This window comes from Triticum dicoccoides, chromosome 2B (assembly GCF_002162155.2).
Source record: "Triticum dicoccoides isolate Atlit2015 ecotype Zavitan chromosome 2B, WEW_v2.0, whole genome shotgun sequence".
NCBI classification, from domain to species: domain Eukaryota; kingdom Viridiplantae; phylum Streptophyta; class Magnoliopsida; order Poales; family Poaceae; genus Triticum; species Triticum dicoccoides.
Genome location: NC_041383.1, coordinates 727897552 through 727912061, shown reverse-complemented (window position 1 = coordinate 727912061; position 14510 = coordinate 727897552). Strand labels below are relative to the sequence as shown.

Sequence of the window (14510 nt, the reverse complement as noted above, 5' to 3'; positions counted from 1 at the left end):
GGAGACTTCAACGAGGTGTTGTGGCAACACGAACATATGTCAAGGACGATGCGGGCAGAACCCCAGATGTCAGCCTTTCGAGACTGTCTCATTCTATGCGAGCTCGACGACCTTGGCTTCAGTGGTATTCCATACACATCTAATAATGAGCAGGATGGTAACCGCAATGTGCAAGTACGTCTTGATCGTGCATGTGCGGATGAATCATGGAGAGAGTTGTTTCCAGCAGCTCGGGTTGTGCACCTAGCCTCGCCGTGTTCTGATCATAGCCCGCTCCTAGTGCAGCTAATAGGAGTGCAGGGTGATCGGAGGAGGTGCGCAAGCCCTAGATATGAGATCATGTGGGAGAGGCATCAGACGCTCCTAGAGGTAATTGCTAAATCATGGGCCACTAGTAAACCTAGTGGGAACCTGAACTCGGTGGCGGCTGCTTTAAAGCAACTCATGAAAGATTTGAAGCAATGGAGCGCAGCAAATTTCGGTAATGTCCTCAAGGAGATAGAAATGCTCCGGTCTCAGCTTGCAGACCTACAACTTTCTGGAGCGGATCGGGCTGTTCTCCGAGCTAAGATGAATCAGTTAGATGAGCTGCTATACAGAGAGGAAATAATGTGGCTTCAGCGGTCCCGTATTACATGTTTGAAGGAGGGGGAACGAAATACCCAATACTTACATCGGCGGGCCGTGTGGAGAGCTAGGGAAATCATATCCAGCGTTTGATGAAGGCGGATGGCTCCTGGTGCTCTGTCCCAATGGAGATGGAGAGGATGGCGTCCTCCTACTTCAAGGAGATCTTCACCAAGGATCCTACCTTGGTTTCAGATGAAGTTCTGAACTGCATTGCACCGAAAGTAACTGTTGAGATGAACGAGGCCCTCTACAAGGCGTTTTTTGAGCAGGAAATTTCGGATGCCCTATTCCAGATTGGTCCTTTGAAGGCCCCTGGGTGTGATGGCTTTCCTGCACGTTTTTATCAACGCAATTGGGCGGTGCTCAAACCAGAGATTATAGCGGCAGTTCAAGAGTTTTTCAGCACGGGGATTATGCCGGAGGGTGTTAATGACACTTCTATTGTGTTAATCCCCAAAATCCCTCACCCCAAGGAGCTAAAGGATTTCCGGCCAATAAGTTTATGTAATGTGGTATACAAGATTGTGTCTAAGTGCATGGTGAATAGGTTGCGGCTTATGCTTAATGAACTTATCTCAGAAAACCAAAGCGCCTTTATCCCAGGGAGACTTATATCTGATAATTCTATCATTGCCTTCGAGTGTGTACACCATATTCAATCAGTGAAGGAGAATTCCCCGGCTTTATGTGCTTATAAACTGGACCTCTCGAAGGCTTACGATCGGGTGGACTGGGATTTTCTTCAAAAGGCCTTGACAAAGTGGGGTTTCTCGGACATCTGGGTTTCGAGAGTGATGGCTTGTGTTACGTCTGTCAGATACTCAGTGAAGTTTAATGGCAGGTTACTGGAATCATTTTCCCCCTCGAGGGGCTTGCGGCAAGGTGACCCCCTGTCCCCCTTTCTGTTCTTATTTGTGGCTGATGCCCTCTCTGCCTTGATCAGTAAATCTATGCGGGAAGAGGGCTTGCAAGGGGTGAATATTTGTCGCGGGGCTCCTGTGATTTCTCATCTTCTCTTCGCGGATGATTCATTGTTATTTTTTCATGCAAATGTACAGCAAGCGGCACTGGTTAAAGATTTGTTGAACACCTTCGCGATGGCCACGGGCCCGTTGATAAACCCTTTGAAGTGTTCCATTCTTTTTTCAGACAATTGCTTGGCGGCTACAGCGGCAAATATCAAGAGTTTGTTGGAGATCACTCAGGAAGTGTTTGAGCCTAGTTACCTAGGCCTTCCAGTCCTAGAAGGGAGAATGCACAAAGGCAAGTTTAAAACAATACAAGAACGCCTGAGGAAGAGACTAATTGATTGGAGTGAGAAATATGTGTCATCAGGTAACAAAGAAATCTTAATAAAGTCCGTAGCTCAAGCTATTCCAGCTTATGTTATGAGTGTGTTTAAGTTGCCAGCCTCGGTTTGTGATGAGCTCACCCGTTTGATGCGTCAATACTGGTGGGGAGTGGAGAATGGGAAGAAGAAAATGGCATGGACAAGTTGGGACAAAATGATTCTTCCCAAAGGTATGGGGGGCATGGGCTTCAGGGATATGCGAGCGTTCAACCAAGCGCTGCTGGCTAAGCAAGCGTGGAGGCTCCTTGAATCTCCTGACAGCCTAGTTTCGAGACTAATGAAGGCAAAATATTACCCTCAAGGCCAGTTATTGGATACGGTATTTTCAATCTCTGGATCAGCTGTGTGGAAAGGCATTCTGCATGGTTTGGAGCTGCTCAAAAAGGTGTCATATGGCGGGTTGGGGACGGGGAGCATATTCGGACATGGCGAGACCCTTGGATCCCACGGCCTTCTTCCTTCCGGCCGATCACCCCAAAAGGCTCCTGCCGTCTCAATCGTGTTTCTGCATTTCTAGATTCTAACGGGCATGGAGGGCGGATCGCCTCCGTGAATTTTTTTGGGAGATGGATGTTCAGCATATCCTCAAGATCCGTACCTCTCCAAGACAGCGATCTGATTTCATCTCGTGGTTTCCAGAGAAGTGTGGCGTTTTCTCTGTCAGAAGTGCATACAGATTAGCTACACACGATCATAATACAACATTTTCTGAAGGGGCAACAAGCGCTTCAGCGAGCGGTTCCGTTCTTTATGGAACTGCGTACGGCAAGCATCAGTCCCACAGAAGATGAAGATTACGGCATGGCAAGTTATTATGGGTGTTTTACCTACGCAGCAGTGTAAGGTGCTACGTCATATACCCACAACATCTACTTGTCGGCTATGTGGACTGGAAGAAGAGGGCACCTTCCATGCCCTGGTTGCATGCGATCATGCGCGAGCTATTTGGTTGCAGATGTGCGACAGATGGCCACTCCCACCCGACGAGTTTCTGCTTGATAACGGAAGGGAATGGCTTATGCATCTTCTGTGTAGAGTTTCAAATGATGTTCGGGACATGATCATCATGTTAGTGTGGCACATATGGCAGCTAAGAAATGATCAGACCCATGGCAAGGATGCGGCACCTGTTTCAGCCACGGTGGAATTCTTGGACAGTTATTACAACTCAATCAAGCTTGCTGGTCGTTACTCTGTGGACGAGATTCTAAAAGGAAAAATGCCATCTTCGGCGATTCCAACTGTCCTTCCTAGAAAGGACCATGCACCTCTACCTTGGCCGGCGCCGAGCCCGGGCCATGTTGCCCTAACTGTGGATGGTTCCTTCCAGGCATCGGATAACTCAGCGGCAGCCGGTATGGTGTTGCGCGATCATCAAGGACAGATCATATTTGCAGCTTACAGAGTCCTGTTCCACTGCAACAACGCTCTGGAGGCTGAACTTCACGCACTTATGCAGGGTATGGCCTTGGCCATCCAGCACTCAGAGGCCCTAGTCGTCGTTCAATCCGATTCTTTTGAAGCCTTGGCGAGTCTCTCTAGCAATGCTCTAACTCGGTCGGCTTACGGTCATTTGGTTCTAGAGATTAAGGAGTTGATGAGTAATAGGGAGTTTGTACCTCTGAAAATTTGTCGTTCTCAGAATAGGGTTGCCGATCGTTTGGCCAACTATAGCCGGGCCGAGCGGACTACAGCGGTGTGGTTGCGCTCGGTTCCACCTTGTATTGAGGAGTTGTGGCCTCTCGACTGTAACACTGTGACATCTTGAATAAAACTCCCTTTACTCCGCAAAAAAAAACGTAGTGCACAGTAACCAGGAAAAAAAACATATAGGATTATATCAATGCAAATGAAACAGCCTATATAGGGAATATTGAAAGGGAAACGAGAGACAATCGAGAGAGCCTTGGCACAGATGTAAAAGTGAATGGTTGTCCTTTCATTAGATGATTGTAGGTATTTATACAGGCAAAAGGGATGCAGCGAAGAGGCATCCGTTCAGGAGAGATGTGAGGAACCGACGTGACAGTTGCCAAAGGAAACTGCTCGTGGTTGGTACAAGGGGAGATTCCCCATAATTAACACAAGTTAATTGAGCTTCAACACTCCCCCTAATCTACACTTGTCCATGTAATATCATCATCTTGAAAAGGTCTCCTCCAAAAACCCTGTGCGAAAAATGTGAGGAGTATAGTGTTTGATATGTTGCTAATCTCCTTCAAATCTAGTGGAAAAAATAAGGAGAAAATGATGCAACATATAATGGTTATTGTCTCTTTTAACTCAATACGAGAAAACTCATAGAGTTTAGAGAACAATAAATATGTAGTATATACTTTCGGAAAAACCCCGGTGGGGAAAACAGAAAGTATGACATATGATCTCATGTTGATATTACCTCATTAAAACCTTTATGAGAACCTGTATAGTAAACTCATGAAGGGAAAAAGAGTATAATATGATGCATTGAACAAGAACAATTTAGGAAGATACTCCCCCTGATTATTGCATATTCCGAAGTCGTCATATACCAATTCCATGAACACATTCCTGTTTGCATCCGGGCAACACAAGAAACATTATCGTTGAGATAATGGTTGGTGGATGTAGCCATGAGATCTGTTTCGAAAACTCTTCATGAGAGGGCTATCATACCTTGTAGGAACACTAAGCTTGTCTATGATCTGACATAGTGGGGATATGTTGATCGATGTATCCAATGATATCGGTGTTCACATTTCTGTGAAACTAAAAAACCAGGACAAGATGTTTGATGCCTTGGAGGTATCGAAAAATATTCTTGAGTACCAACCAGTTGTGTTTGGTGGATCCAATGGCATTATGGAACGTTGAGTCCCAATATCTCATTTCCATCGTCTCTTGGTCTAAATAGATCTTTCTCTACGTCTAGAGAATGAACTACCATGAGAGTTAAGGATGGATAAGATTTGTTCACAACGAATTTCTCCAATATATTATGGATATAGACAACATAGTATACCATAATGTATGAATGAATGTGCTCAATTTTTAGTAACAAGCGGTATTTTGGTTTAACCAAATCCTTCATTTTTATACTCCGTCATTTAGATGATTACATGTGTCATCATTGCAGACACACAAACATGGATAATCATCATTGTAGGAGTAATCCTTGTGAATAAGGAACTCATTATATTGGTTGTACCAAATGTACCGACGATAATAATAAGTCATATGGTGACTTATTGACTTTACACAATGTGTGTCCCATTTTGTACTTCGATTCAGAATTGAAGTTCCGACGGGAACCATCTATATCTGAATCTAATGATCTACATGGATATGTAATCACTACATCTATCAGCTACAGAGATAGATGATTTTGAACTGCCAATGATATAAGTTATCGGAATGAGATTCCACCTTTGGAGAATAGTTGGGTATCTGCGTGAACCCTTGTGCTACAATACTTTCTCTTTGTTTTACCACCTTGTTGTTCTCAATTCTGTTTCCAGAAGAAAACGTGTACGTGTTGGTATTGCTTATGAATACCTTCCCATTATTGAGCAAGATCATTTCTATCTAGATTATACCCTTTGCTTGAGTTCAGTCCGAATATTGTTCACACTTTGCCATGGCCATGGTCTGTGGACCTGAATCACTTGAAAGGTTTTTGTAATCTAGCTGAGAAATGTATGTCGACAATCGTAGACTTCTGGTTATATGATTCTCCAGAATCTATATATCAATATATAGTTGATGGAAATATCGTTACCCATGGTGACTGCTCGCGATTTCCTAATGCGATTGAGTCGGGTATTCCGATGTCCCGGTCATTGTGTGCACTATGACCTGGGTTGGTGGAGGTTCCCCTTTCACTGGGTGTATACTCCCATTAGGTGTCTGCCAACGTGAAGTTGACTTGCATTTACTGCTTCACAAGCCTTGATATCCTTGCTTGTGATGAGCTGAATCCTGATGTACTTCTACCATACATCTCCCCCTGTTGCTTTGAACGGGGAGTGGAGTGGATTTTGTTGGTACCCCCACTCTTTCAGGTGTACTTTTGCAGGATTATAGGATTGTGTGACACCTTTATAGTCAGTAAATGAATCTGGCGGGTTATTTGCAATGTGTTGCAAATATTCTAAACGCATAGTTCAGATCTTTGAGTACGTGGATTTGAGGCAGAAATGTGTTGAAAATTCCACTAATTTCCTGGCATTCTTTATGGTACTTGAAATCTCCCCCTAATGCCTGGAAATGTTCCTCATTGAATTAGCATACTGACCTTGAATAACTCCCCATGCGAGGGGCTTGAGGTATTAACGAAAATACAGTTATTCCTCACATCGATCCCAACTATATGTTGAGGGGCCAATGATGTATGTCGGATGGTGATATCGGTATGCAACCGAATTACCGCAGATGGGAAATACTTGGTAGATTTCCACATATCAAAGATAGAGGGAAATGATATTATGCGGTTTGTCATGAGTGTGTAAAACTTCATGACTCCAACGTAAAGTTGGTAAGTTGCAATTCCAAAGTAAAGATCATGCAATAAGCTTAATTCTTTGGATATAGGATTCTACCAAACCATTTTGAGTCTAGACATTAGGACAAATCGCTAAACTTCAATCCAAGGGCCATAGAGAAGGCACTCAAGGAGAATTCAGCAATGGTATATATTCGATTTGCTTGAAATCGATGTCAGGATAATGAGCCAATGGTTTCATGTGGAAAACCCACACTTGGGACCATCATATAGATGTGTCTTTTAGAACCATGGAACACCTGAATTGTCTAGTTAATGAATGGGAAGAGCCACTTACCTCAACTTGATGCATTCAAGGAGTCCGAGTGGTTCAGCGTAGACTTTAAGGTGTGCGAGCCTTAAAATTTGCCTCCATGTGTCACATGTAGTGCACACAAAATCCAATTATTGTTAGAATTTAGCATAATAATAATCATAAACCATTGGAATTGCTGATAGTTTCGGTTTCAACCCAATGTCAATGATGACCAAAGCTGGAATGTCAAGTTTTTCATGCAAAAGACACTCTAGAAAACCATATCGTACGCAACATGCGCTACAGGTTTTGTAGTATGTGTAGTACAACCATGATGATACATAGAAAATGTGCTTGCCATATCCGTTGCATATGGTGAAAATAAGATATTCCTCTTTTGTTGTCATCATAAATTTCACTATGGAAACTATTTTGACGGATAACTCTATAGTTTAGTAGGGTACGAGTTAAATCTAAGCAATAAAGCATCCTCACGTTACTCGAGTACCCACAGGGACAGTAAATATGACTCGAGTTGAGCCAACAAATACCTCATCGCATCTAGCAATTTTAAAATATCTCCTTTCTCTCAACTAAAATATCTCCTTTCTCTCAACGAGAGTGGAAACATTTTACTTCCCTGAGTATAGAGTTTGTGGTGCATATGTCCACATGGCACAAATCAGCTTTCATCAGATTGACCCCCGTAAAAATCTATATATAGACATGAACATTCTCAAGAAAAATCACTGTCAGATATATAGAATACATACAAATGAATTTGTACCAAAATGCTGATACAATATATTGTGATATACAATATATGATGACAACATATCGAGAAATAAGAGATCGAAGGCTTCCCGGACGCTCTTAGAGTTTAGCAGCTCTCGGCCGTCGGATCGGTTTGCTTGATGCGATTTGGACCGTCTGATCTCGCCCCGGATTGATCTCAGCCGCTGGATCGAACTGATGACACTATTGCAATGAATAGTTACCTCTCGTTCCTGCCACCGCGTGTAAATTCGTTGCCCCGCTGAGGGCATTTGCGTCATTTCGCCTAGAGGCGTATAAAAGGCGACGGCTCGCGTGGAGATGACCTAGCCGCCGCCTTCTCGCACACTCCCGCACTCGCGCCCGCTCCTCCCGCACGCTCGCCGCGCCCTCACCTCTCTCTTTCTCCCTCCAAACCCTGCCCCCGCTGCCGGCGCCGCCGCCGCTCGCCCGGGCACCCATCCATGGCCTCACGCCCAACCGTCTCCTTCTCCTATCCCAAACCTATCCGCCTCATCGCCTCGTTCCAGCTCTCTTTCCCTCTCTCGATCTCCTCTTCAAACCCTAGATGGCGCCCGCTTGCTCCCTTCCACGCTGCCGCCGCTCGCTGTGCTCCCCGTCCAGCCGTGCCTTCCACGCCGCCGCCGCTCGCTGTGCTCCCCGTCCAGCCGTGCCTTCCATGCCGCCGCCGCTCACTGTGCTCCTCATACACGGGCAACACAAGAAGGCCGCAGCGGGAGCAAGGCTCACGATCTCTGCCTTCACAACGGCTCTAGAGCCTCGACGAGGCGAGGTGGTCTCTCTCCATCTCTCCCCCCCCCCATCTCTGCCTTCACAACGGCTCTAGAGCCTCACGCTCCTACTTCTACGTATTTTGACTTCTGTTTTCCTAAAGATTGGTCCGTTTGGTCGATCCCCTCGGTTCTATGTTCGATCTGTGTCAGGCAGCCTCGTCTTCGTCCAAGAATCTGCAGGTTGACCCTTTTTCCCCTACTCCTCTCTGCTCCATTTCCTTTCCAGACTAGGCTTGCGTTCGTATGTCGTTGTGTTTTCCTCATCTTGCGTCCGGAGAAGCCGATAGATCTAGTCTATTTGTGCTTGTCATTCGTGTTGGTCTGCAGGTTGGTAAATGAGTGAATCAGTTTATTGCATTCTTATTGGTACATGCAAAGAGTACTATTCCCTGCTTGGATTTTTGTGGTCTCCTTTTCTTCCTTGCTGGTTTTATATGTTGTTTATTTTTGTCCTTGTCATACCAATGACCTGTGGTTTTGTTTGTTTGTCCTACTTGCAGGTGTGTGTGTTGTTGAGGCTACCAAACAAGCCAACGGCATTGCATAAATGGTTTGTGAAAATTGTCATTGGAGTCTAGCTAGGGTAGTAGGCTGTCAAGAAGATGTGGTCGCTTGTATAACGTGAGCTCAATCTGTGATGCATGCATTTTTTAGGATTATTATGTCTGTGTGCAATTTAGTAAGTGGGTTTTAGATTAATATGGTTCATTTGGACGGTTGTGCTTAATCTGGTTTATTTGGTCTGTTTGTTTTAGGCTGTCATCTTCAGTTATATTTACTATGCCAGGTGCCTAATTTAATGCTTAAACTCCTTTGGTTTGCTTGGATTAACTGAATTGGCCTATTCAGTCAGTTTATATTATATTCACTCTTCAGAATTAGGATTTGTTAAAATGGATGTCTGGAAGCATAAGTTAGCTCTGTGAAATGGTTGCGCTCAAATTCAGAATTTCTGCTTCATGCTTCTTTGCGGCTGTGTTTTTATGTAAATATGTGCTCTCTCCTTTTCGTGTAGCATGCTGCTTGATGGTTTCCTATTCATGGTTCTTGGTGGTTACTACTACTGTACTGGCTGCTCTTATATAGACAATGTTTCTTAGAGTTCGGTGGTAACTTCAGATCTTCATGCACTGTTGGAAACTGTTGGATACTGTTCTTTCCGGAGTGTTGTTGTTATTTACATGTGAAGTTAAGTCACTACAATGTGTTGGCCCTGTGTCTTTCTGCTCTGTGAGATGTGTGACCGTGTCATCTTGATGCAGCTTGCATGTGCCATCAGTGAGTGGTCTTGCGGAGTTGCAGGACTGGGCAGGAGGACCGTAGGCTGCACACATAGACGAGGATGTCGAGTTGTCCACTACGAAAGGAGTGTCGACCGCGAATATAAAGAGTAGGTTGAGCCATCGCCATTCATCTAGGCTCCGCAGGAGGAGCACATGCTATAGAGATGGACGATGAGGCTAGCCATCCATTTTGCATCAACACTCTTTTCACCTCGTCTGGCCATCCCTCCACCAGGTGAGCTCTGCCACCTTAAAATCCACGTTATGTTAGTGCATGTTTTTTTTTGCTTCATGGTGATATGTTATTTCATTTTGAATTGGCTAGAATAATGATGCAATATTCCTGGTGATTGAGTTGAGACATTAATTAGGAGATAATCTTCTATCAGGTAATTTATGCTTTACCTAGCTACTGTTTTCTTCAGGCTTCTTCAATGGGCAAGAAGAATAACATGGAGAGAAGTCTTCCACTGACTGATTTAACATCTGGTACATTACTATCTACTGCTTGTGTTTTTGTGCTATAATCATTTTTTTACATCTTTACCATTTTATATATGCAATAACCCCTCACTTAATATTTATAGTCTAGCTTGAATAATCAAGGCAAACCTAACTATTGATTCAGGTTCCCATCCACCCCTCATTTTCTGACAGCTTTTGTGCTACATGATAAATAATGGGAGACTTCTCTTTTTTACATATACAATATATATTACATGGTTGGCCAATAGCATGATATCCTACGTCCTGCTGGAACTCTGTATTTATTTCCATTGTGTTGTTGCTATTCTCTTGCTTGTGGCTTGTGGCCTGTGGCCTGTAATATGCAAATATATATTCAGTCAATTTTCACATAAAAGTATATGCATGTTGCTTGATGTCATTTTAGAAATAAAAATCTTATGTTTCTTGATGTTATAGGTTTAGGTGAAAAGGAAATAGCTATAACTAAATGATGCTTTTGTGCAATTCATGAAAATGGTTTGAGTACCGAGTTCTTCGAAAGGGTTGGAATGTGTAGGGTTAATTGTTATGTGGAGGTCATTTGGTTTATCCATTTCTACTCTTCGATATTTTCTCAGTGGCAAGATTTGCTAGACAAACTTTGTTCTGTTCTTTATTGTATCACACATGTGAACATCCAGTAACATTATAGTAATGCAGTTTGCGTACATGCACGGCCCTGAACTTTCTTTCCTTGGATGTGTTTTGAATAATGTAGACCTACGAAGGTACAACTTATGTTGGGGATATGCAATATCTGTATCTATTAGCTTATACTTTATTTCATGATTTTATTATTTTACTTGCCCTTTTTGAGGATATGCCCAGCCATTTGTATGGTTGGTTTTGCTTCTCCCCTCGAACCTGTAATCCCAGATGTTTCAATTTTGATCAATAGACCTCCCATTAAATATCTGGGTGCTTTGTTGAGATATGCTTTTCCCAGTCATACTAACGCTATTCGCGAAATTCAAAAACCATTAGAATATATCATCTACAGTCTCAAACTTGCTGATGTTAGAGCCTTGGAATCTGATAAAATAGTAAGCAGTCCTTTGAAGACGCCTGGTAGCAAAGATTTAGATAAAATCAGTGTTCATCTTTTGTTTTTCATTGATTTATTTATCCCCATTAATTTAATCTTTTAGTATATTTATTTCGTGTTTCTATGCTGCTCTAGGTTTGCATCGTGGTCAGAATGTGTATTGTAGATGACGGTAAGATTATACTAAATAAGTATGCAGTTAGAGACTTTGGGATCATAATATCTAAAAGAAGTAACGATTTTGGCAATCATGCACAGGTCGTCAAATCTATAGAAATCTGGAGTTCGCCAAAGCTGGCCACGCTGTCGCAGATCGGTTCATGATCGCGTGGGGGCATCCTCTGGAGCTTCCCTGAGGTCAGTGTTGTTCCCCATGGTGTATGCCTCTGTTCTTCTTGATACATGCATACCTGATCCCCTGTTTCCTCTGTTTCCTACTGGGTAAGCTCGATTCTGAGTGATCTTATGTGTATTGAGTGGAGTGTAGCAACAAGCAATAGCACCATGTTACATTATGTTAACATAAACCTGAAGCATGCTCTGTTTTTCTCATATAAATGATAAACAACTATCACGAAGGAGTAATACAAGCACAAGAAACTGTCAGCCTGTAACCGGTCCCTTTAGTCAGTTGTATAACAGTATAATTCACCATATAATTAATTCATCAATCTTTTTGGCTGTTAGTTGCTTAATTAGTACCATCTGTAGTATATATCAGGTGTAAAAGTTTGTCAGTAGCATAGGAATCACGCAAGGAGCAACTCAGTTTCCAAACCCATATCAACCTCGACAATATTTTTCTCCAAAAGTAATTAAACAATGATTTTTTTTCAGAATTTTGCAGTCGCCAACACCTTTACATTCACTCCTGGGATCAACAGACTTAATTTGATCTCTACAATTGCAAACCATCCCATTTATTTCAGGATTCAGATGCACAAATTCTGGGCTGCAAACCATCTAGATGCTTCAGGATTCAGATGACCAATGTTTTGGGCTGCAACCTTGAGATGGTTGACAAGCAGTTTGACTCGGGGCAGAGGTCGATGAGTGAATCAGAGAAAGATCAAGTTGGTGGCCTGAAGTCCCAGAAGAAAAAGGAGGAATCAAATGCATGGTTGACTCAACCCAAGCCAAGTCGGCCGGACTGCAGGTACCAAACAGTGACATACAGAGATCTCGGTGTGGTATTACTGTTAGGTAACCCTACAAACTTTGTTGGAACCTAAAAATTAGGTACTCGTGTTGGATTAGAGTTGTTTCTGGGCCAAAGCCTAAAACAACTTCCTGTGGATTGTTGAACTATCCAATGTCATAATTAGTAAATCCATGTTGTTCTATTTTGTAATGAGATCACAGTATGCCCATGTTTAGATGACACTGACCCAAGTTTACTTTGTGATTCCATTAATTCCATGGCAGGAAACGCAAGGGGAGGAGGACCTGGAGCGGCCACTGCCGAGGGAGTGGCTGATGGAGGTGGTCTGCATATGTCGTATGAGTCAAGGAGGTCTACCGCAAGCGGCCGATGATGGGCGCGCCGAGGATGAGATCTCCGGTGGAAAGATGCGTCTGCACCTGGCCATCTCTCCAGCAAGACGTGCCAGCCAATTCTCTCTTGCCCCTCCTTCCACACCGGCTCGCCGTCTCACCCACCAGTAAGGCTCTCTCCACTTTCCATGGTCTCTACTCTTTCCATTGTCTTAGCTTACAGGGCCTGGTTTGGTACTGGCCAGGAGGTGATGAGGATCCGCTACCATCATAGTTGTGATTGTAAAACATAATCCATCCAAAGCTGACTGAGATAGACCAGCAATCATTACCATCGACGATGCATTTTCAGGTTTTCCCTTGTACTAAACTACAGGTTACACTCACCATTGGTTAAGTGTCCAAATAGTTTCATGTCAGATTTAGTAGTATAATTAGGTGACAGAAGTAATTAGACAAAGGCCGCTTAGATCCATATACACATATGGACTGACAGCGACAACTACATTTCTTATTCATAGATCTACGTCTGCTTCTCAAAACCAGAGAGTAGGTCGTGCCATATCATGTGTGTTACTTGGTTGTGTCCTTCCTTTGACTAGGCACCTTCGTAACCACTTGAGCAGTAGTGTAGCACCATGTCTCAGGCTAGAACATAGGGCTATTGTTCTTACTCGTTTGCCCCCTAATTTATATGGTTTTGCTATGAACCAATCCTTTTTGGCAAAATATTGCATCACTCTATACCATAGAAGAACCATCTAAACCAGTTATCCTCGACTACTGGTACAATTTGCTTTTGGTGTATGATCCTATGTTTGAACAGAGGGCTGCTGTTCTTATTCGTTTGCTTTATATGGTTATTCTATGGCATAGCAGATTGGTTGTGCTATAAACCAATCCCTAATTTATATGGTTCTTCTATGCTATCTTTTGAACTAGGCTTAGGCGTTTGTCTGCAAAGCCGGAAAGGAAGCACTAAGGCCCATCTCAGTTATGATAGCAAACAAGGTTTTGTAAATATAGATTTTTTATGTACTCGACTATACCACTTACATTCGAGAAAAGATTGGTTTTATTTCTGAACTGAACAATAACCAATCCAATGCTTATAAATTTGTTGTTCATTGTGTTTCTGAAGCAAGATTATAACCATCATTAATGTTGAAGATGCATACATGTTTTGGGAAGATGCGTTTGATTTTTGACCTTTGTTCTATGCTCATCTTCTCTCAGGTGGCTTGAAATAAATGGTGCACATCTGTTCAAGGGGTAATGTTGACGCGTACGAGGGTTTTCAGTATACGGCCATCAAGCCAGATGTTGTGGTGACAGTCATGAGGCAACTATACATTTACTATAAAGACTGGTCTATGACAGTCCTTCTACTCGCTCTTCATTGAAAATTATGAATTATTGTTGCATCTACTAGGGAGACATGCATATCTCCCTTCCTAAAGAAGAGAGTGCATGTTCTAATGCTGTCAACCTGTAGGTATGTGCATTTGTGTATTTATTCAATGAAAAGCACCAAACATTTGTCTTTATGTTTGATAATTGGGTGTCTAAATTGGCGGATTAAATACTCCGTTCCGCGACAACTAAGCTTTCTATGGTTGGTGTACCTACATTACGCTTGAAACCATTTCGTGTATATTGGGTTTATTCAGTTGTAATACCGAGTTTATGAAACTATCTTATTGAAATTATTGCTTCCCGAGAGAAGCATGTATGCCACGCATTCTTTTGCAGCATTGCTTATGTGTTCTTATTTGTTATGTGTCTATTCGTTCGATTTTTAACAAATTATGTTAACCTTAAATTGGACCATCTTTTTCATGCATCGTATCCTTCGTT

The 14510-nt window shown here is 42.8% G+C and overlaps 1 long non-coding RNA gene across 10 annotated transcripts; it reads left to right on the top strand.

The window, feature by feature from the left end:
* Positions 1 to 7873: 7873 nt before the first annotated feature.
* LOC119365910 lies at positions 7874 to 14397 on the top strand. Of its 10 annotated transcripts, none has more exons than XR_005175818.1 (10): positions 7874 to 8504; positions 8825 to 8874; positions 9587 to 9842; positions 10033 to 10096; positions 11295 to 11331; positions 11418 to 11516; positions 12089 to 12315; positions 12585 to 12820; positions 12899 to 13005; positions 13890 to 14397. It is a non-coding gene; the product is annotated as an uncharacterized LOC119365910 (long non-coding RNA). The 10 variants fall into 10 exon arrangements; XR_005175813.1 differs by having other exon boundaries at positions 8825 to 8945; XR_005175816.1 differs by adding an exon at positions 13596 to 13664 and having other exon boundaries at positions 8825 to 9842.
* Positions 14398 to 14510: the final 113 nt, after the last annotated feature.